Here is a 23,978-nt window from a genome sequence, read left to right as displayed (position 1 = left end):
TAACCACTCGGTCATCCGGTCCCCTGATTATTTTTTATATTTTTTTCTCAATCAAATAGCACTGGTTGTTATTGGAAAATTTTTCAAACTTCGCAACGAAAAAGATGCAAAAAATAGGCGCAGTGTGAAAATATCAAAATTGAAATGTAAAAATTAAATGGGCCTTAACGGACAAATTGAAACGGAAATCAATTCGTCCTTTCAAGAAATTTAGCCTCCCCAATTAAACGAACGAAATCGGAAGTAGGTTGATGTTGATACGAACGAGAACGATTGTTGTGGAACAATGGTTTTGCGGTCGGGTGTTGCCTTCGCCGTCCCTTTTCCACTCCACCCCTTCACCGATCTCCCGAAGTGAAACAAAACTGTTTATAACCGAACCCTCTTGACTGACACCCAATTAAACTGTGCCGAACTAGGGGGAAATTGCTGTTTGCGGAACATTGATATAGTCGAGGGTAGACGAGTGGATGGCAGGAAAGTGTGTGAAATGAACGCGGGTGGCCTCTGCACTCCGTCCTCCCACCCAATCTGCTTATATATATATTACACAGGGCGGGCGACCAGGACCCGAGGGGTTAAAAGCCTGAGTAGGCCCGTACCCCATCCCTAGAAGGTCCGGGACCTGGTCGGCTCACGAGTCCTGTATAAACCTATTGGACCTATTCACAAACCCCAGGATTGTGGACCATTTTATCCTGGGGAGTGTTTTGGTTATGTCCTCTCCTTCGAAAGTATTAAATCTTTCCCTAGCATACCTATCGCATTCTGCGAGGTAGTGTCGGGCCGTTTCTTCTTTTGTTTCGCAGAAGCGGCAGAAGGGGTCTGGTAGAGTACCCATTATGAAGAGGTGTCTTCTCAAGGGGCAATGGCCCGTTAGGATACCTATCAGCCTCCTTATTCCCCTCCTAGAGTTAGAGAATAGCCATTTCGATTCTTTAGGTTTGATTTCCTTCAGAAACTCCTTCGATTGTCTGCATCCTGGGGACATATTCCATTCCTTTAGGAATTGTTTCATGCCCCAGCTACCTATACTCTCTTTTGCTGTGCTTAAAGAGTGGGGTAATACCGGTTGTGGTCCGACGAACTCAGTATTTGAACCTTCCTTGGCCAGGCTGTCCGCCTCCTCATTGCCATAGTGCCCCTTATGAGCAGGTATCCATACGAGGGTTACCCTATTCTCATACCTGGTGATAGTCCTATTAATGAGTTCAACGGTTTCCTCTACCAGTCTAGATGTTGATAGTTCTTTTTGTAATGATTTTAGACTGGCCTGACTGTCGGAAAAAATTTTAATATCTTTTCCCTTAATCTTGTTATCCATCAGTGTTCTACAGCAGACATTAATGGCCCAGACCTCTGCCTGAAAGACCGAGGTGTTATTACCAAGAGGATAGGAGATGCTGATCCCTAATTTAGGTATGTGTATTCCAGCACCACTTCCCTTATCCTTAATGAGTGAGCCATCGGTGTAGCAATCTAGACTACGATGGTCATCATCAGACCTATAGTTATAGTCACAGGGAGTGACTACCTGAAAGTATTTTTTCCCTAAAGGTGTTTTCACCTTTTTATCGCTTACACCCAGTAGTTGGTTGTTGACCTTACTCAATAAATGTAAAATTTTCGAGTGTCCTATATTATTTCCCTTATGGTTCCAGCTGCCTTCACTAATTAATCTATAGCAGCTGGTTAGTGCTTTAACCTTGACCTCAATGTGTAGAGGTGTGGTGTTTGTTATCACTTCCAAAGCTAGGGTTGGTGTAGTGGGAAAAGCTCCCGTCATCATCATACAACCTAGTCTTTGTTCCACCAAACTAGGGCTGCAAATAGAAATCTTGGTAGTATGATCGCGGTGTATATCCATTTGGCCACCCATGGTTTAATACCCCATGTTCTACCAACGATTCTCCTACACTGCACCATGGATACCCAATCTGCTTACACTAGTTCCTTTTATCATCATAATTTATTCCCCTAACCCTTTAAACCAGAATGCATTATACATTTTTCCCCGTAAGTAATTAAAAAAAGGTGCTAATGCAAAATTTATTCAGGCTTTATACTTTATATTGCAATTTTGAGTTTTATCTCAAATGCCTCGAAATCTAATCTAAGCTAAAACATAAAAATCAAGGATCCAAGGTGTTTTTACTAATTAAAATAAGCATTATTTCTTTCTTTTGGCCAATATTAATAACTCTATTATGTTTAGTGGCCTAATTGACCAAATTACTTTTTTCAATTAATTATTCTTTATGTAAGGTTTTGGTCGAGATGAAAAAGTTAGTGTCACGAGCGGGATTCGAACCCACTACCTTCGGCTCAATACGCCGTTACTCTAACCACTTGAGCTATTGCGATTTCCATTTGAAGTAGCGGCGTATTGAGCCGAAGGTAGTAGGTTCGAATCCTGCTCGTGACACTAACTTTTTCATCTCGACCAAAACCTAAAATTAAGAATATTAATAAAATTATTTCTAAGTCATCAAACTCTTATGAAACTGTTGAAAAATCATTGGACTCTTGAAAAAAACCAGAAAAATTATTATAAAAATCATAGATAAAAAATTTAGAAAATCTATATCTATTCCTTTGAACATTAGTGTTTAAGAACGAAAAGCGGTTCTGTATAAAAATAAATAGCAGCCCTATCACGTCTATGGCGCAATAATCCTCCTTTAACACGTCATCTCACCCCAAAAAATGGATCATGGTAATTTAAATGACAACCCTCACAATGAATCTAAAATAGAATTATCACATAAAAAATGAAATGTAGCTGATAAAATTAAATATGAATAAACTATCTAATAATCTAAAATATTAACTATATAACTATAACTATATAACTATAACTATTAACTATCTAATAATAAAATAAACAATCCCTCCTATGCAAGGCTTAATAATATAGCTTGTTCGTTTTTATATAAGACATTGCCTTTTATTTTTGCCTTGCCTATTTTATTGTAAAACTAAATATTGTTCCAATGTTCCAAAAGTAATTTTTCAGGTAGAATCTAATGGCGCTATTAGAATTTTAATGAACCGGCGCGTAAAGACGGATTATCAATTTTTTTTCAAAAGTAATGCCCTATTTTTTCACACATTTTCAAAGTCCTTTCCATTCTAAAAAAATGTAATACAAGAAACATAAAAATTCATCGATTTGTTGGAGAAATAAAAAGGTCTTTATTCAGAACTCAATAATTGAATTTTAATAAGCGAATGGTATGTAAATAAGAAAGAATTATTTAAGAACGAGTGAGATGGTCTAAGTTAAAAACATCATTCTTTACTGGCTGAAATGATACATATGTATGATAAATCCTAGGGGTTTATTTTCTTTAGCAATAGTTTAATATGTAACTGAAAATGTAGCTGGGTGTCTACAATTATGAAATGTCATACTGCAACTTAATATGAATAACATAGTTTTAGTACAAATTTAAATTTACGATCGTTTATATATTATTTTATTATTGCCTTTTTCACATTGCTACATTCTTTCATTAATTTGACTGAAGACAAACTGTTCTGATGCTTCAGAATACAATTTGAACACTAGTGACAATTTCCATTAATATCTCTTTTTTCACGTATCATGAATGTCGACTCTTAATTATAATGCAGTTTGAAAATAAAATTAAACTACGCTTAAATTATTAATCAAGAAATTTTCTTTAAAAAATCCACCCTTTTAACCATGATTCTAGTAGAGAATATTTCTTACCTAAGTGGTTTGTTAACGGAATACAGAGAAAGATGAACAAACTTGAAGAAAATTCGACAATATGTGCAAGGAAATCAATAATCATTAAATCATATTTAATTTTATTAACAATGAAAAAATAATATTTTCAAAATATTACAAATATTTTGCTTTAATAGAGCAATATTTTAAAAAGAGACATCAAATTTCAATAAATACCATGGTGGATACTGTAGAAATAAAGTTGATGAATTTATTGCAACAGATATGAACAATAATTTGTAAGTATGTCCAAAAAACACCGAGAGGGAAAGCACGCTCAAATTTTAGTTATAAATTTAAATCGATTGCGCATTTATTGGATTTCAAAGAAGAATTGACAGTTTTCTGAGAAATTAGTTGGCGATATTTCTCCTCTCAGTGGGATTCTGTTCACAGTGTCCTTCTCGGAATGTAAATAACCTCCGTATCGAATCCCAGATCCCTCTTTTACAATGCACTCATTCCTGGCCATTTCACTCTGACAATTTTCCAATGATTGAATTTTTATTAATTTTCTTAAAAGGCCTAGTTACATCAGTTTGAATCTCAGTTGAATTTCTGCAAATTAAATATCAGATTTTATTAGACTCAACTTTTTTCAGACTTGTCAATAGTACACGTTAACTGTTAATTGGTTGTAAGTTAAAATAGTTTTTAAATAAGTCAATTTTTATTTGTTACTACTGTTTATGTATAAAAATTAAATTGCTATTCAATAAATCACACAAATATACTTTTTATTCGACAATTTTCAATAAAATCTACTGGGCATTAGATTTATAATACACAAATGTTTTATCTTTATAAAAATGCTGGGATAATAAGCCACAATACCTTCAATTATAAAAAATCCATAATTCTAATTAAATAAAACATTCTTTGAATCCTTAAAAATTTATTTCGCCACAAAATGTTCCGTCATAGCTTTTTTCCCACCATTTTATAACTTTTTTTATTTTGTTATTTTTGTTAAACAAGGGGTGAGTATTATTTTCCTTTGAAGCATAGAGAACACAATTACAATAAAAGTGACCAAGTTGACGTCGCGAAAAGATCGCTATATTTTTTGACCGAATCTGAAATTTTCAAAACACCTTTCTTAAAAAATGAAATTTTGTTAACAGTTTTTCCAACTTCAACTAAATTCAGCTATTGAGGGAAAAGGCAGCCTGCATTGTAGAATAGAAATGAACCCGTTTTTCTCTTGGCAACGCAACTTTTCATATTTCGACGGCGACTCGGTAAAAATTACTTCACTTCGTCTGAGACGTGTCGTTTTTCCTATATGCGCCGGCCTCCTTTGGATTCTAAGAACTTTGGAAAAGTATTAGCAGTAAAAATGGTAAGTTTTGTTTGGAAGGAATAGTAAAAACTAAACAGTTTTTACATTGAAAACTAAGTTAATCGCGGAATCATTACGAACCACGTGCTGCAAATGTTGAGTAAACTTTTAATAAAACAATAATGTTCATAATTAAATAATGTCCAATGTGGCGTTTTCTTGATTGTAAAGCCAATATTAACTTGAAAAAAATATTTTAGAATATTTCCTGACGGTATTTAAATGCTGTTTTAACGCCTGGAACAATAGGGCTTGTTGGATATATCGAGGTTTCCTTGGGATAATGGTTCAAATAAAAAAACGTTGTTTATCCTTTTTCGCTTTCACTTTATTCAGCTAATGAGACTATTCTGCCCAAGAAACTTTTCCGTAAAGTCAACAATTTTTTTTTTCAGAATGCAGTTTACTTGGTTGCCTCACCGGCTTCCTCTTTGAAGCGGCCTAGCCCGGCAAACATTTTTTATAGTGTTGGTTTTGTATTATCTAAATTACATCCGACTTTCTGTTCAAGAGGGTAAAATAAATAGCCATACGGTTAACTGAAACTGAATAAAAACGAAATGTGTAATTAAATGCAATTTCGTGAATTTTCCCGCTTGACATTATATAACCAACATAAACGAAGTTTGCGGTCATCTTGGTCTGATAAACAGAACAAAACAACACTTACACACTTACCTCTAACTAGGTCTTACAATATAATAAGAATATATCTAATTATTTTTATTTGGGGAAAATAGTAAACCTAAAAAGCTATCGTGCCAAATTATAGGGGGATAGGGATAGGGATAAGAGAGGCGGCCACAAGGCCTACTGCACATCGACCTAAATAGATCTATTGTGCTCCTCTGTTAATTATAACTCATTACCCAGCTTCAGACTATTAACCAGCCTCCACAGCTTTGCCAGCGGTACCTTGGTGTAGGATCTTGCTTGTGGTTTCTCTTGTCCTAGTTGCAAGAACCTGCACCTGAATAGACCTTCACAGAAACATAAAATGTGTTCTGCGGTCTCCTCCTCTTCCTGGCAGTATCTGCACAGTGTTTCTTCTGTCTGTACTCCTATCCGGTGCATGTGCTTTCTTAAGTGGTAGTGCCCCGTCAGGAGTCCAACCAGAATCCTGGTTCGGTTGCGGTTGCCTTCCAGTAATTCTTTTGTAAGTTTTGCGGATGGTCCTTCTATGGATCTCTCTCTTACCTCATGCCTGCGGTATTGCTCCGCCAGGTTTTGGACTCATTAAGGATCCATTTTAAGATGTATGCTCTTTTGTGGCTAGGCCTCAGTAGGGTTCTGGGCCCATAGAGCCCATGTTCGCTCCCTTTTTGGCCAGCATGTCAACCTTTTAGTTGCCTCTATGCCCCGAATGTCCTGGGACCCATGCCAGAGTAAAGTCATTAGGATCGCTGTCTTCCGTCAGGGCCTCCATGCATTTCCAAACACTCTTTGCTTTCGCCCTGAGAGCTCCCTGGCTGTCAGAGAAAATGGCTATCTTTTGGAAATGTATTCCTAGCCTTTTTCTCTGGCACATTGTTCGATCGCTATGATTTCAGACTAGAAAACTGTATCATACTTGCCTAGGTTTACCACCAGTTCGATCTTGGGGCCCCAGGCTCCCGTACCATTGTCGGTTTTGGAGGACTCATGGAGGCAGGTATTTTTGGAGCCATCAGTGTACCAGTAAGAATTTGCTTTTAGTGGTGTTCTCTTGGCCCATTCTTCCCGTTCTGGTATCAGTACTTTGAACTTCTTGTTGAAGTTGTATGTTGGAGTGGTGGCATCAGTTGGCCTACCTAGAATGGCATCTGCCTGTATCTTCTCTCTCAGTTTCCATTGCTTATTCACATGGCCTATCCTAGCAGATGGTTGTCCATTCATGATCCTGTGGGCTGCTGCTCCGGCTTCTCTTTGGATTAAAATGTGAAGTGGTGGGAGGTTTAACAAAACGTCCAGGGCCGCATTGGAGTTGTGCTCATGGCACCAGTGACACTGAGACACGCTTGTCTTGCCACTTAGCAGCCTTATTGCTTTGGCCTGAATAGTTTTGGTTCACCACATCATCGATGCCAAATTATAGAAGAGCGTTTATTTTCTTTCAGTGTACGTAGAATTCGTCGTAACTATAATTTTTTAAACCATTTTTCAGCAGATTGTGCCGGTACTGCCCTCATATTGCTTACGAGATTTAATAGTTTTTTTTATTTATTCCAGCACGGTCAACATCTGTGGCCCTGCGTGCAGTCCCGATATGCGTGTAAAACGTGGTGAGCATGTCAGAGCAGAAACATGTACTGCATATCCTGCAGCCTGGAGATTTTAGTCCTGTATGTTAGATTCCATAAGGAGCTTACATACAGGAGCACCGGCCTTAGCACAAAAAGAGTTTATTAGAAGTGAAAGATGACTGATGAAAAGCAGAGAAAAAGTACACGATTCGCCGCTTTTCCTTTGTTCTCTTTATTATTTACATGAGAAATATAAATGAGTTTTCCTTCCATTATGAGCCCAATATATTGACTGACTCAGACTGTAACACAGTCAGGCCAGCAATTTGAACTTTCTTAAACAGTCTACCCCTGCTGTAAATTATTTCCATCATTTTATTATGAATATTTTTTTTTATCTAACGATTGCAAAAATTACCTATGCATTGTGTTGTTTAACCTTTTCAAAAGTGTATCTACCCTCCAAGAAAAAATAAAATACCGATATCATCAGCATAAAGAGTCATGTTTACATTCTTTGGGCGAGTTATTACGTTAAAATATATCAAGAACAAAGTGGGTTAAAGGCTAAAGCCACATAAATGTCGGTCGGTTGGGAAATGGATAACCAAACAAGGAACTGCATGTCTGGATAAAGAGATAGGTGTGGATATTTTTCTGATGTAGGGAGGGCAGTTATGCCTCATATCATCCTACTGAGTTATGCCCAACAGTGTCAAATATCGATCAAAACCTTGTCAGCATGTTTCTTTATATTAAAGATTAGTGTTAAATCATCTACTAGCATGACTAGCTGGCCATGTCTTGATAATAATCCTTTATGTTTTGGCCTGTTAAACGCAAGTTTTTATCTTGCCCCAATCTTCAGGGGTAGCTGGTTGTTTTGCTTATGGCGTGTTTTAGTGTTAGTGTGTTAAAAATGAACGCAATTGATGATAACACTAAACCAATAGATAGATCAATACTGAAGATAACTAAATGCCAAAACACGTCTCACAGACCAACACAGCAAAAATAGGCAAATTTCGATAGTAAAGATCAAATTCCCATCCAGAGACCAAGATCAGACCACACAGAGAAACTATTAATAAATTAAATTAATAACAAACAAACTGTTTAAATATTAAGATACAAGTAAGTCTGAACAAAAATTTACCCAGACATGTGTTATAAAATTTTGTTGCGTTGAAAAATATGGAGCAAAGTTAGAAAAGGGCTAACTAACTGAAATTTGACCTTAAGATGTTCACATAATCCTATCACAAATTAATATGTGTATAATAATTATGTATGTGACAAAACAAACTCTAGAGTTGATAATATTTGTATATAAGATCAAAGACTTCAAAGAAAATAAATATATAGATAATAGATGTATAGAAAAATAGAGCAATATTAAGTGAGACAATAAATTACTATTTAAACATAAACACGTGATTTATTTAATTGAAATGAATTACGTAAATAAAAGAAAATTTAAACTGGCGTGTTATTTCTTCTTGGGGTCAGCAGGGTGTTTGGTAGTTTGGAGGAGTCTGATTATTATGATCTTCCTACTTCTCTCTTTTCGTCTGTCAGAAAGGTTCTTTTCTCTTCGTTTTTAGGTTTAAAAAATGGGAATGAAATTTGCCTAAGCAGCATTTGCATCAATACACAGCTTGCGGTTTTAACTTCAACCATCTTACGTAGGCCAAAGCATTATAGATAGATTAGGATGATCATAAACGACCAAATTCAGGTTCAACACCTGAACCACCAACATTAATTAAAAATATTTTTCCTGGATACCACATCCGAATTTTAAGCGACAGTCTTGAAGTATCGAGAAAGTCTAAAAAAAAGTCTTTTCGTCTTAATAAATCAACAATTTTACCAAATTCATGGAACGTTCATCTTTCGGTAAAGTTTCCTCTTATCAGTAGTTAATGGAGTTTTAACCCAATTTCTTGATCATTGCTTTAAATTGAATGGTTATAGGGGGTGTATCTTTCATTCCCAGCAGCTTACCTTCTATATTTACCTGGTACGGAGAACTTCCGAAATTTTTCTTAGCTTTTCAGACTCCAATTTTCATCGAATAAAAGAAAAAGTAAAAACGTATATGCAGCAAAGGAAATGAAAACCGACTACAGGTTAAAATAAAAAACGAATAGGACATATTTTGATAAAGTGTTTCTAAACTTACTTCTAATTTAGCAAATTGATAGAAAACATATAAATGATGGAACCGTTTGTGTAAAGAACATGAGCAACGGGCCAACAATTTAATTAAGCAATAAAATTCCAACATGGGAACAACATATATCTCTCATTGCTGATAAAAACTATTTAAACTATAAATTATTAAAAATAATACAAATATACGAATATATAATAATTAATATAAACAAAAAATAAAATAAAAACTATTAAAAAAAATGAAAAACAATATACCAAAAATCATTGAAGTATTTGAAAATGTGGAACGTATTCAAAGAATAATGTCTTAATATCGTTTGACTTTTCAAAAATTTTCTTGCAATCGTGGAAGATAAACAAAAATAAAAAATAACCTTTAACTAAAAACATTTAACCAGAAATCACATCAATAAAAACAAAAACTATGATATAGTTTTTTATATATACTATAGGTTCAGTATTTTAAGATCATTAGATTTGAAATATCACGAGAAAAAGGTGTTAGCAAATAATACATAGCCTCCAATTTTTGCTCTAACGACATATCAAAAGAAAACAAATTTTCTAAAAACAAAGGAAAGTTAATACGTATTCATTGATTGTGGAGAATTTTTCAGAGGACCGTTGAGGCATTATTTGCTATTTGGGTGTTTACATTGACAAAAGTCTTACTAGGAGCTCAATTTAAAATAATATACCTGGACGATATAAACTACTCAAAAGATTACTTGACAATAGAAACTTTCACTACAAAACAAACGCGTCATTACTACAACCAATCTTACAGAATCGAACTCTGGGCTTCAAACCAAGCGTTCCAACCACCAAAGAATCCAGTCATTCAAATCCAACACACAATAACGCCCCCAAAAGTTCTTAAATCCTCAACGCAAGCCCTTTCATCCCGAACCCTCCTGACAATTTTCCCAGACGCCAAATCTCACGATCTTCTCCCAAGAGAGAAAATTTAATAGTTCTGTGATATTGTGGTGATTTATAATGTTATAAATAAGCCATTTATATAATCTAATAACACAAAATTTATAACGAAGTATAAATCCAAAATCCATATTGTACAATAATATAAAGTCACACTAAAAGAGAACTGGAATCTTTGTTAACTAAAGAACACAACGAATATTGGAAACAAAGACCAGGCATGAGGCAAGCAAAAAGCCTAGACACCAAACAACTCAACGGGAGAGAGAGAAAATCTTATTTATCAGGAAAGAATTAAAAACTCTAACTGGCATATTTACACGACAGGCTCGACGTAAATATCATCTTAAACAATTGGATTATCAACAGTGACCATATCCTATACAACTGCCCTGCAATCGCAGGGATAATAAGGAAAGATTATGGTACCTGGAAAAACCGTTCTTGAACGACGCAAATCTTGATATCATAACTTGAGAAGAATTCTTTACTTCATAAAAAAAAGAATATCTTGCAGGAAATCCATTAGTAGAGATCGGCACAATAGAGGAAAGGTTAAGTGTGGAGGAAATAAAATGTTGGTTGTAACACTCTATCTCTTATGACACATATTACAATACTAATGTTTTGTGGTACATTCAATGCTAAATATCAAAAAAATCAATTTAAATAATGTGTATATTTAGAAAAAGTACCGTCATGGTTTGTAAAATTGCGAAGTACTTTTAATTTCTAAAACACCCAGTAGCTAGCCACGATAGACGTTGCAGGTGAAGCGTAAAAAAATATTCTAAAGATAAATGAAATGTAATATTTTTTATGTTGCATTGACTAATTTGATTAAAACAGCTAATTAATTTATAATTTTAAGGTCGAAACAAACGGCGCTATAGGCCAACACTACCGCAACATAGGCAAGTAGTGCGGGTTTAGCCTATTCTGCAACAATCTTTTTTCTTTAAACGAAAACTATTTGTTTAATATAATCTTTTTATATTAAAAATAATTCGCCAAAAATTGGAAATAATAATTAATCATAAATGATAACTAATTAAGTAATTATGAAATACTTTACAGAACATGTCAATGTCGTACTTCACAAATGAATGTCTTATTTTATTCAAAATAATTCCAACTTGTCCTTAGGCACTTTTCAAACTAAAGAATTAATATTACTTCTAAAATACAAAAATATATCAAATAATATATTATTTAATAGCAGGTTTTTCTCAAACTGTGCAAAATAAAAAGACTTACTTAACAATCCCAAATCTTGTTTTTTTTTGGTTTTTTTTAGCTTTTTCTACATCAATTTAACATTTACCAATTGTTTAGAACTAACCAAGCTTTTTAATCTATCATATATTGTACAAAAAAGTTCAAAAGACAAATAGATTTTATTTTGAAATACCCCGTGCCCTATATATTATAGATATACATGTATGTAGAAAATTTTATGAAAACAAAAAATAATATTAGCGTAGCTCTTTACACATTATAAACTGATTTTTTCTAACAATGCAGCTTTTTCTATTTTATAAAAGTTTAAACAGTTTTTCGCATCAAATTATTTGTATAAAGAAAAGGAACTTGTACTGATAATTTTATAAAACAGTTTGTCTAATAAAATAGCATTAATTAGCAAATTAAATTAAATTTTTATCATTTATAATGTATTTTTTTAATATTCTTAACACATTTATTAGGTTTAGGGAAACAGTGACTTAAAATTTAGTAAAACTTACAAAGAAAAATTTATTTATATTTAGTGATCAACTTAATAAATAACTATACTTTGTTAGTTTATTGGTCCTATTGCTGAACCAGAGCAATTGATTTATAATTTTATGTAAAGTGCGGTTGAGATGAAAATGAATAATTAATTGAAACCATCAACAAATAGCTAATCGGATAAATTAATTAACGATAAACGTTAACAGATTTATTTTATTCTATATTTATTTTGGAATCATAATAGGGTACATTGGGTAATAAAGTGTTTGACATTTGAAATTTAAGCATTATAACCGGATTATATATATTAATGTAGCTTTTTCATAGCAAAGCAACAATTAAAACATGAAATTATATTAATTTATTATTATTAATTTCTTTCAAAATAAAATAACATTAATTAAAGAAAATAATTTTCTAATAAAATAATAAATTTAATTTGTATCATTCATTCTGTTTTTGTTTTTTTAAGGGTGACAATACATAGAAGGTTTAAGAAAACAGTGACTTAAAATTTAGTAAAACTTGCAAAAAAAAATCTATTTCTATTTATTGATCAATTTACTAAATCACTAATTTGATAAATTAATTAACTACAAACAATAACAGGTTTATTTTATTCTATATTGAGTTTTCAATCATAACTGGGTATATTATTAATATAGTGTTTGACATTTCAAATTTAGACAAATCGTAAAAGATCAGAAAATTGTTTTTAAGAGAATGGTGTTGACTATAACTTTTATCCAAGAGTCATTAAAGAGGATGGCATTGTTTTAGAACTCTCTCCTAATGATTACCCCGAAAACCCCCGCCACTTCACCGTCCACCTTTTCCCTTAATAAAATATACAAAGAGCCTTTCAATGGTTTCTCCACCGTTGTATGACGTTTCCGATGAAGTTCCACCTTTGATTGCAAGAAGTAAATTAAGAGCTGAAAAGTTAAATAAATAGTAAAGAGATAATTAAATACAGAATACTGACGAAATAAAAGTAGGTATTTTGTTATTGAAAACCCATGATTAAATTGAAATAATAATTTAATCAATTAAAGACATCTACCTTCCACGCTTTAACTTGAGCTATAAATTGCGATACCCAATAAAAAATTGTGTTTATATTTTATACATTCTCCATATAAGGTTCAATATTTCATTCCTTGCTGATTGCTTCTTCTATCAATGATGTTCCATTGTGAGATCTGTCTTTCATATTTTCATCAATCGTTTGTCATTTCTTTCTATTTCGGTCCCTCTGCACGCATAAAAACATCCATTTTCCTTCGGTCAAGACTACATTTATAAGGTAGATCTTCGGCATAAACAGAATAAAACAAAATAGTTCGTTTTCTAATATAATACAATTTTCCTAAAGTTATTTTTAAATATTATAATAATATCAATATTTTTCCAAAAATTGTGATTTAAAAAAATAGACTAATTTTAAATTAGAAATGTATAAACTTATTTATGTCGATGACCGTAATACGGATTTGTTTGAAAAGAAAAACTTTAAAGTGATTTAGTAATATTATGACAAAATGTATTTTCAAATAAAATGAAACTAAACTTTTCATCTAAATTGTCAATTATATCAATTTTATTACTTTTCAATTAAACAAAAACTTGTGTTCTCTTAAGATTTTAAAATTTTTAAAATAACCTATAGAACAAAACTGTTTTATAAAAGGTGAGGAAAACAAAAAACATTGAACAAAGATTGCACTATGCTTTCCTCTCATATTATTAGTATTAGTACTAATAATAAATTTGTATTTTTGACATATTTTTTATATTACTGACAAAAGATCCATTCTATTAATTCCTGTTAAATATTACGTTTTTACTCAAATTTCATTTGTTTATTTCTTTGAATACTTTTTATTGAATGTCAATGACTTTTGAGATATTTTATAATTTATATTTATACTCTGCATGACATGCCTTCCATTGTTTTTAAGATGGAATAGTTTTACTCACAATTAAATCAATACTTCATATGAATTATATATTTTTTATTTAGGTTTATATTAAATAATGTATTCAAAATTATATTTTCTAAAGTCAAATTATTATTGAAAACGAGAAAGAGATCATTTATTTTTAAAAGGTAACCTATTTATGTACAAATATACACGTTGTGTTATTTTTAAACCGATTTAAAAAATGTAAGTTGTTTTTTTATAAATGTAATTCGTTCATTTGGCAAAAGCCCCCTGCACTCATGTGCGACAAACGTGACCAACTACAAACAGTTGTAAATAGAGCAATATAAGTTCTTGCGTCTATGTTCAGGCTCCCACGAAATAAAAAATTGTTGACCTATACAAGATTAACAATATTTTGGAAATTTGGACTTTCGTCGCTTTATGTAGAATAGGTTTCAAAAGCATATGGTATGTATACCCTAAAATACTACAAAAATTAAATAGAAAAGGAATTTTTTGTAAATTTCATTGCAAATTATTCTATTCCTATCCAGTTATTTATAACGCTTTTTACGTACCTTTCTTATTTAGTAATGATTATTCTTAATTTTTAAATATTAACGCATTATTAAACTTTATAACCACATTATAAAAATATATAGCCATAACGGCGTCAAGTGCCAACACTTACTCAACACTTCCAAGTCGTGAAGGTTTAGCCTATTCAACAGTTCTGCAAAGTACTAGTTTTTTAACATAACAATAATTACAATGTCATCAATAAGACAAAAATAAATAAAACAATGACATTATTTTCCCTGGTTTCTTTTCTGTTTTAGTGAAATTGTGAAACTGTACATTATCTAGTTGGTTACATTAAGTAATGAACGAAATTAAAAAATGACCGTTTCATAAATTATTTTACTTTTTCCGAGCCTGTGGGGTAAACATTAAATTAATTGTATTAGTTCTTCCCCATTCTTCCCATGCCAGATCGGTTAAATTTCGGAAACAATAGAATTTTATCTACTGATAAAGGACACATAATGATAAAACACTGTTATCACATTTTACTTCCTTACAATTCACTTTGTTTTGAATGCTTCTCCGGAAATAGATTTTCTTTGTAATCACTCACAAATAAATTTACAAACTGACAATATTTTTGACATCAGTTATCGGACTGTCATTTAAATTATCTCCTTTTGACCAAGATAATAGAAATATTTGATTTTTTGATTTTTCAATTTGGCGAATTGCTAGCAGATACCTCTTCGTTTGAAAGGGGACTTGGGAAGAAAATCGCTTTTCATAGTAAACCGTCTTGGGGAGCAATTTAGTACTCGGAAAAAGGGTCGGCCGGATATCGCTTTATTCTACCGTACTCTGATTTATATTTCCCAGCAGCCATGAGATAAGCCCTTGGCAGTGGCTCTTCAATACTCCTATTATCAGTGTACAGGGAAAACGCCTTATCTCATTTCCAAGCGGTTTTATCACTCAATCGGCTAGTGAACATTAAATAAAGCATTAATTGATACGAAATAAATTTTAGGGATTGAAAAGGACAAGTGTAACTGTCAAACCTTCTTGTAACTTTTGCTTAACAAAAAATATACCTTTTGATAATTTCAAAATTAATTCCTTGGTATATTAGTAAACAACCTTAAAGGATATTATTAAAAGTTATAAAAAGTATATCTTACTACCATTTATACTATTTTTAATTGTATACTGATTGTTTAGTAATGGAAAATAATATATAAATTCAATCTAGTCGATTATGTTTTTACGTCAGAAAGTAACAGTTTCTCCAAATAGTATCACAAAAACAAAATTAACCTGCAATAACAAAACAATAATAATTATATTTCAAAAAATAAAAAAATAATATCAGTATTAGAATAAGCACTACTTTCGTCTTTAGACATACAACTTTTTTCTAGAATGCCAAGGGTTTTAATATTTTAAATATATTTCTATATTTTTCAACTTTTTAAATAATAAATAATTTAATTGATCAAGCGGACCACGCAAACGAGTGCTTTTAAATAATTATTTAAAGTTTGAAGGTTCTGGAGGTTCTTTTTTAAAATATCTACGAAGGAACTGACTGTATTCTTTCTAACTGGCCTTATCATTTAAACTTACTTCATTGGAATATTTGTAAAATAGTATTAATATCCATTATTCCAAGTTATAAAACGTGATTCTTATTACCATTTATAAAAATTCTTTAGTTATTCAGCAGTATAGTATTCAGTAATTTTAGTATTCAGTCTTGGCAATAATGGTTTTACTTCATAAAGATTTTACAAAAATGAGAGGTAAGAACAATTTTTCCAAATATTATCTGATTAAAACTAAAATTAATCAACAATAATAAAACACTAATAATTAATTTTAAAAACAAAGAAGAAGAAGCACCATATCAGTATTGTGATAACTATTTGTCTATCCTTTTATTTTCAGATATTTAACCGTTTTCTAGAAAGCAACAGAATTCAAAACTTTGAATAGATATTCCTATTTGTTAAAGTTTTAAATAATTATTTAAAATTTCAAAGTCTTTATAAAAATTATACATTTTAAGACAACTCTTATTTTTTTAAACTTTTGTTTTTAGATTTATAACTTTTTTTAGAAAGCAAGAGGTTTCACAAATTTGAATCACTATTCCTACTTGTTAACCTTTTAAATAATTATTTTAAGTTTTAAGGTACTGATAAAGGTAATCCATTTCTCGAAAGCTCAAGAAAGAACCTGGCTGTTTTTTTTATTAGTGACCTCAATCTTGTTAGTGTTCTTAATATATAATTATAACCGAAGGCTGATCAATAATTATATCAGAAATAATTTTTCCATATATTAGAAATATGAAGAAAGTTTAGAAAGAGATATAAAATTTAATAAAAATCATATGAACCATAAAAACTTGCATTATGTTTTTGTGTTTGAATTTACTCCGTAGCTTTTTTATAAAAGAAATATTGACCTAGATTGATAGACACTTGATTTAAGATTAGTTCGGTTTCATAAAGCCCTGCGGACAGCTTTTTTATAAATAAAACTACATAAATATTCAAATAATATAAGGATATCTTACAAAAGCTAGTAAATAAATAAATAAGTTGAGACACTAGTGTGTAAAGCATAGAAGGAAGTTAATTGTAAAACCACTTAAACTTTATTCAATCTTGGAAAAGCCCAAGGTACAGTTTTTTAGAATTATTTTACGAGTTTGGTCAATATTAAACGGATTATTTTCAAAATTGTAATAAAAAATTAAGGCTGGATAAAAACATTATTTGTAGTAATGATTGATAACTTTCTGTTTTGGTTATTTTGGCTTCAGTATTTGTTTAAATCCACTTCCTTAAACAAAAATCACCTTAAAGTAAACATTAGCGTGGTTTGAGTGAATTTTGATTACTCAGTATCAAATTAAGCCACGGATTGATAAGCGAGGGAGAAACACTTGAGTTCTCTAATTAATCAACCTTTTGACGGATTGCCCGACGAGGAACCATAGCGCCCTCCACCCCCTGATGATCATTGCCTTTTTGTCTTGGTGGTGGTGGAGGGGAGGTAAAATGATTTTTTAATCGACATCAGACGTTTTATTGCCCGATAAAATTAACGATTCTACGACCGGGTCGAAAGTGTGGAAACAATTTGTTCCCTAATAGTGCAACGTTGTTGGCCTAGCATGAAATAACAATATCTAAAACTTTGTTTCAAACTGATCAAACGTGACTTTTTTATTACAATTATATAAAATTGTATATTGTATATTTTTCTTTTATCTACACTAAGCATCTAAAGTTAAATTCTAATTATATTGTCAATATAGTAATAGTAATATATAATTTATTTATTGGAGTGTAATGAATATATCGTTTATACTATCATTTCATTGCTACTGATAGATTAAACATTCACACATTTTTATTATTTACGGCATAATATTCTTATTTTTGCGATAGTTCCATTTTCTATGGCTGTTTCATAACCCGCGTTCTACAACATACTTCAAACTTTGTTCAATATAAATGTACTTAACACGTTCACTGCGGATGATTGGGTTGTTATAGGCGGATGACGCCAACCTGGCGGCCAAAGAATATCCGCCTGGTAAAAAAGGCGAAAAATTAGATCCAGTATGGAATGTATTAAATTCCACTACTAAAAATGTACAGATTGAGAAGAAATTGAAATATAAAGAAATTGCATTCTTCAAATATGAAATAGTAAAGAGGATTTGACACTGATGCCCTTGATATCAACGCAGAACTGTACTTTCCTTAGATAAAAAATAATAATATAAAAATTATTATATTTACTTGTTTTAAACATTTTCTTTTATAAAAATGGTTAGGTATTTTAGAATAATGCAAAATAATTGTTATTTTTTGTCTTAATTAAACAAAAACCACAAATAAACTAAGTAGAAAAATGTGTAGGCATGTCGAGAAGGCTGTTTTGTCGTATTTTCCCTTTTTTAAAAACGAAGAAAACAAAAATGCATATAATTAATTTATAAACATCAATAAATATTGCACAAGCAAGAAAATCTGTCTTGTATAAGAACAGAACTTTATTCAATTCAGTAAAGACAAATTAAGCAAGCTCCAAGCACTTGCTTGTTTAGACATAAATTTTTGGTACTATGAATGTGATAAATATGCAATACCAAATTTTAGAACAATAAATATTTGTTTCAAAGTACTATATTGATGTTTTTGTGTAATATAAGTTTTAAACTTAAAATACTTAATAATTGTTATAATTTTAATGTAGTATTTAAAGAGTTTTTATATCTTTAAATAATGATAATTTAATTAAGAATTTTGCTTTTATTTGAGAGCCGTGTTAACACAAAATCGAATAATATATTCTAGCACCACCCATTCCCAGTGTACGTCCTAACTTTGTCGTGAGGGCGCCCTGATCCAAAATTAATAAGATTTAACCTTCTGAATAGTCCCACCCATTAAGTAAGCAAATTGTGAGAGCTATGGCATTAAATTTAGTTATTGGGCAATATAATGTTACGGGAAAATGTCACAAAGGCGTGAGAGAGGGTGGAAAAGGCCTTTGCGAGTTGTAAAGAATCTAAAGCGTCGAGTATGGGCGTTGCTGGTGGTGGATTGAGGTTATCTCGGTCACATCGAGAAAAGCTGGCACGCAAAGTAAGTATTTAAATCTCCAGTGCAAAAATATAAAATCTATGACCTACGAAACTCGATTTTTTGTAAAAGAAAAATTAATAAAATAACTAAAATGAAAATTCAATTTTTGTAAAGATAAAATATTGTTTAAAAAATTATAATAATTATTATATACTTTTAGGTTTGATATTAAAATATAAAAATATAATCTGAACTGAAACATAAAGGAAAATTAGTCATGGATGAATTGGTTAATATAACAAATCAAAATTTCAATAGTAAAAAATATTAGCTTGTCCTAAAAAGAAATATAGGAATATTTGATCATTGTTTGGCTCGTATTTATTTAATTAAAATAAAACAGATTATTCATTGTTAGTTCGGTGTTTCACTTTCATAACAACCCTTGGTTTAGAATTTGTTAGAAACTTTGTCAAATAAGTTAAAAATTAGTCTTCTTTAGAGAAACAGTTTTTATTAAAATAAATTTTGAGGAACCGTTTCAAGAAAAATGTACTGTAAGGTTGTCAGGAAGGTTATTTATTGGAATTCTTCAAAATTAAAAAAAGTTTTGGTTTTGGAGAAATCGTTCGTTTCGCTGAGACAAATAGATCTCATTCTTTTTTAAAGCGATGAAAGGCGTTTTGTGTTGTTGTCAAAATTTGTTTTGAAGGGTATAAAAGGTCAGGGCGGGGGTGGGGCTGTGGTTGTCAGCCGGGAACCTTCACACCGTCCGAGGTCTCTCGTCCCTGTCGGCACGCGAGCGAAGCGTACGATCCGAGGATTGAATCGGCGATTTTCCCGACAGTACTTAAACGCAAAGGAGTCTACTTCCTGGTATTTACAGAGGGGGGGAGGAGCCGGAGGACTCGTAGCCGCACAGATATCGATCGGGAGTGTCGGCCTTCTCCCGTTGGCGGTTTGAGAAGACGGTCATCCCGACCGCGATAACGGGCTGTAAAAAGCCCGAGAAAGAAGTGATAAAAAAACGAGATGACTTACTGATAATCCTTGGCTTGGCTGAGTCATGTCTGTCCACATCACCACTGACCCCTAACAGCGCGAACCCACAGTCCCTGAGCCTACGCAGGCCCTGGCTCTCTCGGGGCTTACTGGCACTGGCACTGGCAAACAGCAAGGGCGCGGCTCCACACCCTCCCAAATATTCCGCGCAAGCTCCACAAATTAACTCTAGTTTCTGACTCGAGCCCTTCTTCGCCCTCTCGTGCCTATCTCCTCCTATCTATTACATCTCGTGTTTACATTTATCCACGTGTGCATAAATTAAAATAATAAAACACTAGTAGGCGGAAAACATTGCTGATAAAAGTTTCAGAGAATTTTCTCATATTCGGGTTTTAGACACCCACTTTTAATAGCCTGTTAAGAAACTGGATTTTTTTTATATACGATATGAAACCGATATATATCCACAAATGAAAGAAAATATATAATCCTTCACTTGAGTTAAATTAAATTAATTGACTCGGATTGGGCATAGGTTTAAAAACTAATCACCAATTACATAAATATCAGAAAACAAAAGATTTCTTAACAGAAACGTCTTTTAAAAAAATTAAGTATTATCACATGCAAAAAGTGTTTAAATTCACCTTCTATAAGATAATTTTTCTTCCTTTTGTGTGTTTCTTATTAATTATTTTTTTGTTACTTAACAAAACAGACTATATAAGCATATAAAGGATTTCTAAAACAGATATCAAAGGTAGAAATTTCAAAATTTAAAAAAAAAGTGTTCGACAAAGATGCCCATTGTCACCAATTTTATTTTTCGCCGAACTACAAGTATTTTCAAATAATTCTATTGTAAAAACGAAGGCATTTTAATATAGAGGAAAAAGTTAACGAACCTTAGATTTACCGACGATGTTATGTTGGTGGCAAGAGATGGCAAATATCTTCAAATAATTGTACAATCTTGCAAAAATAAACTACAAAATAGGGTTCACCATGAACAAAAAGAAAAGTAAAATAATGACAAATAATACTAAAAGAAATAGAATCGAAGTTGGTAGGGCTTAAACGTTGATAAAATACTGGGAATTAGACAAAGAAAAATGGCAAGGAGCATCCTAATTAGACAAGGTCAGCAAAGGGAAACTCCGGCAGGGACTGACTCCCACAGGAAGCACATCTGAGGAGCTGGCCACATGGCAAGAATGTACGAAACGAAATAAGCAAGAATAAGCATAGAATGTGCCCTGAGATCGGTGAAAGGAAGAGACGACCCACCAGATGATCGCCAGACGAAATTCGTCGAGATTGGGAATTCGTTGGGACGTGCTGAAAAGAGATAGAAGAAAAGTATAGAAGAAAATGTTAACTAACGATTAAAAAATTCAACTAGTTTCAACTAGTTAAATAGTTTATTTTATAAAGGATGACTAATTTTAAAAAAATTGTTAACTGTTTAAAGACAAAAAAAATTATTTAAATTAATAAGAAAGAAAAATTAGGTTTATGACTTTTTTTAAGGATCGTAAAAAACAAGATTGTTATTGAATACATTAAAGAAATTTCGCTGCTACAACGACCATAATGCTGTAGTTTCTTGATCAGAACTTTTTTTTAAAGATTTTTTTGAGCTCTACATGTTGATATGGTTTCGGAAAGATCGAGCTGATAGGATCGAGGTTTGCTGCATCTTCTAAGATAAGAGTGTTGAGGGAAATCTGCCGTGTACATTACAAAAAGTAACGGTCTTGGTTGCTCCCTTGAGAAAGACAAAAGAGGTTGGAACGGATCTGAGAGGAGGATACGATCCGATAATTAGGATTTTAGGGTGTTATATTATGTATATGTTATGTTTTGTGGACTAAAAAAAAGGTTTGACTTTCATTAGTAGACCCTATTTCAGTCGCAATCGAATGCCTGGGAGAAGAAAGACCCCAGGGTAGAACGCTCTAGGGAAATGGAAGAAAATTAAAATAATGACAAAAGATTTAAAAAAAGTAATGTAAAAACAGAAAAATGAGTTATTCTGGAAGCACCTTTGCTTCGATCCCAAGTCTACTAAAGGTTGATTATAAAAATAACAAATGTGTATCTTTTGTAATCAAACTATACATTAGTTTAATTCATTTCCGTTATCAGTGTGCAGATCATCTCAAACTTTTTTTTGTTCAGAAAAGGTGCATTAACAATCCTTGATATTTGATTTATTATAATTCTATGCTGTCACGAAATTTTAAATAATAATTTTAAAAAAACAGCAATAAATTTTATATGTAATTTAAAATGTGATTTTTGCATACATTTGGCCTTCCAAATTAAGAATTTTAAGAAGATAAATTAAAGCTTGGATGGCAATAGGATAAATTAGTCTACGAGTGAATGTTTGGAGTCAGAGCTTTATAGCACTCAGAAGGGATATAGCTAAACTAAGATAGAAGTTTTGGGATGTTAGGGCGTGAAATGACCTTAGCCGTTAAAACGCCCTTAAAAATTAATAATAATAATAATTCTTATTATTATATTAAAAGATTCACGTAAAAGGACCGCGGTGGAAGAGTGGTTAGGGCGTCCAACTGTTATTTGCCACGCTCGAGGTTCTTTGTTCGAATCCCAGGAGAGCCCACGAATTTTATTTGAGCTAATAAGACAATTAATGTGTCAGTAAATGAAAAAAGTAAGTAGCGTTCCAATCAACATCAATCTACTTCCGATTTGGTTGATGTAATTGGGAAGGCTAAATTTGTGTGACAATTTGATTTCCGTTTCAATTTGTCCATTAGAGCCCATTTACTTCTATTGTTTTAATTCTGGTCTATTTGCAGTGAGCTGAGATTAATTTTGTACCTAACCAATTGATTTTTTAATATCAAAAAATGTCATTTGATTAAGAGATAATGACAAAAAAAAATTAGTGGACTGGAAATGAAGACAGATACAGCTGAATCACTGAAACAGGAAGCATCCAAAACGAAACATTAAAAATATGTTTACTAATTGTGTAGTATTGTCAATGCAATATTATTTATTGAATATTTATTTTGTTTTAAAACGATAATTTCGTGTTTATAAATATATCAAATAGGCTAAACCCGCACGACTTGCAAATGTTGCGGAAGTGTTGGTCTTTCGCGCCGTACATTCATAATCATTTAATGGAGTAATTGTTTAAGTTGTTGTTTTATTGATAAACAATCTTATTATTATTTATAATTTGTTATTTCTTTATGGTTTTATTATTGATCAACAACTGTATAAATTTATTTAATAAACATATAGGTTACAAGTAAACAACGTAAGGGTCGTGTTAAGCGTTGTGTCCATGTTAGAACCATGCCTCCGTTAATAGAGAATAAAAAGAAATGGAAACAAATCCCAATATGTGTGCTATACCCTCAAAGGCAAAATAATTCCTCCAATTTATCTTAATCAAATTCCACTTCCAGCAGATTGCATCAAATAATTGAGGCTGTACATAATATAGAATCCACGTACGCAACTTAAAAGGGCAGAATTGAACTACAGGTACAAGAAAATTTTAAAAACTGTTTTCAAGACACAAAAAATACTTTACAGAGCTCTTCTAGCTCATATATAGGCTTACAGCCAGGAGCAGCTAAAAAATCGAACCTTAACAAAACCCAATCCCTCCACTCACGATGATCGATGCTCCTTTCTTTGTTAGTAGCCACTCAGACCTCCAAATTCCTATGTTACTGACCTGGCGAAAATCCG

At 32.0% G+C, this 23,978-nt stretch overlaps 1 protein-coding gene across 4 annotated transcripts in view; it reads right to left on the bottom strand.

Annotated features, from left to right (window-relative positions):
- Positions 1-20,377, bottom strand: part of LOC106673247 (cubilin) — a 106,814-nt gene extending 86,437 nt beyond the window's left edge. For all 4 annotated transcript variants that reach the window (XM_024229384.1, XM_024229385.1, XM_024229386.1 and 1 more), the window contains exon 1: positions 20,274-20,377. The gene's annotated coding sequence lies outside the window, so the exon portion shown is untranslated. The remainder of the gene's footprint in view (positions 1-20,273) is intronic.
- Between the last annotated feature and the right edge of the window lie 3,601 nt (positions 20,378-23,978).

This window comes from Cimex lectularius, unplaced genomic scaffold (genome assembly GCF_000648675.2).
Source record: "Cimex lectularius strain Harlan isolate CLEC.00 unplaced genomic scaffold, Clec_2.1 scaffold288, whole genome shotgun sequence".
Classification (NCBI taxonomy): domain Eukaryota; kingdom Metazoa; phylum Arthropoda; class Insecta; order Hemiptera; family Cimicidae; genus Cimex; species Cimex lectularius.
This window is presented reverse-complemented; position numbering and strand designations above follow the sequence as displayed.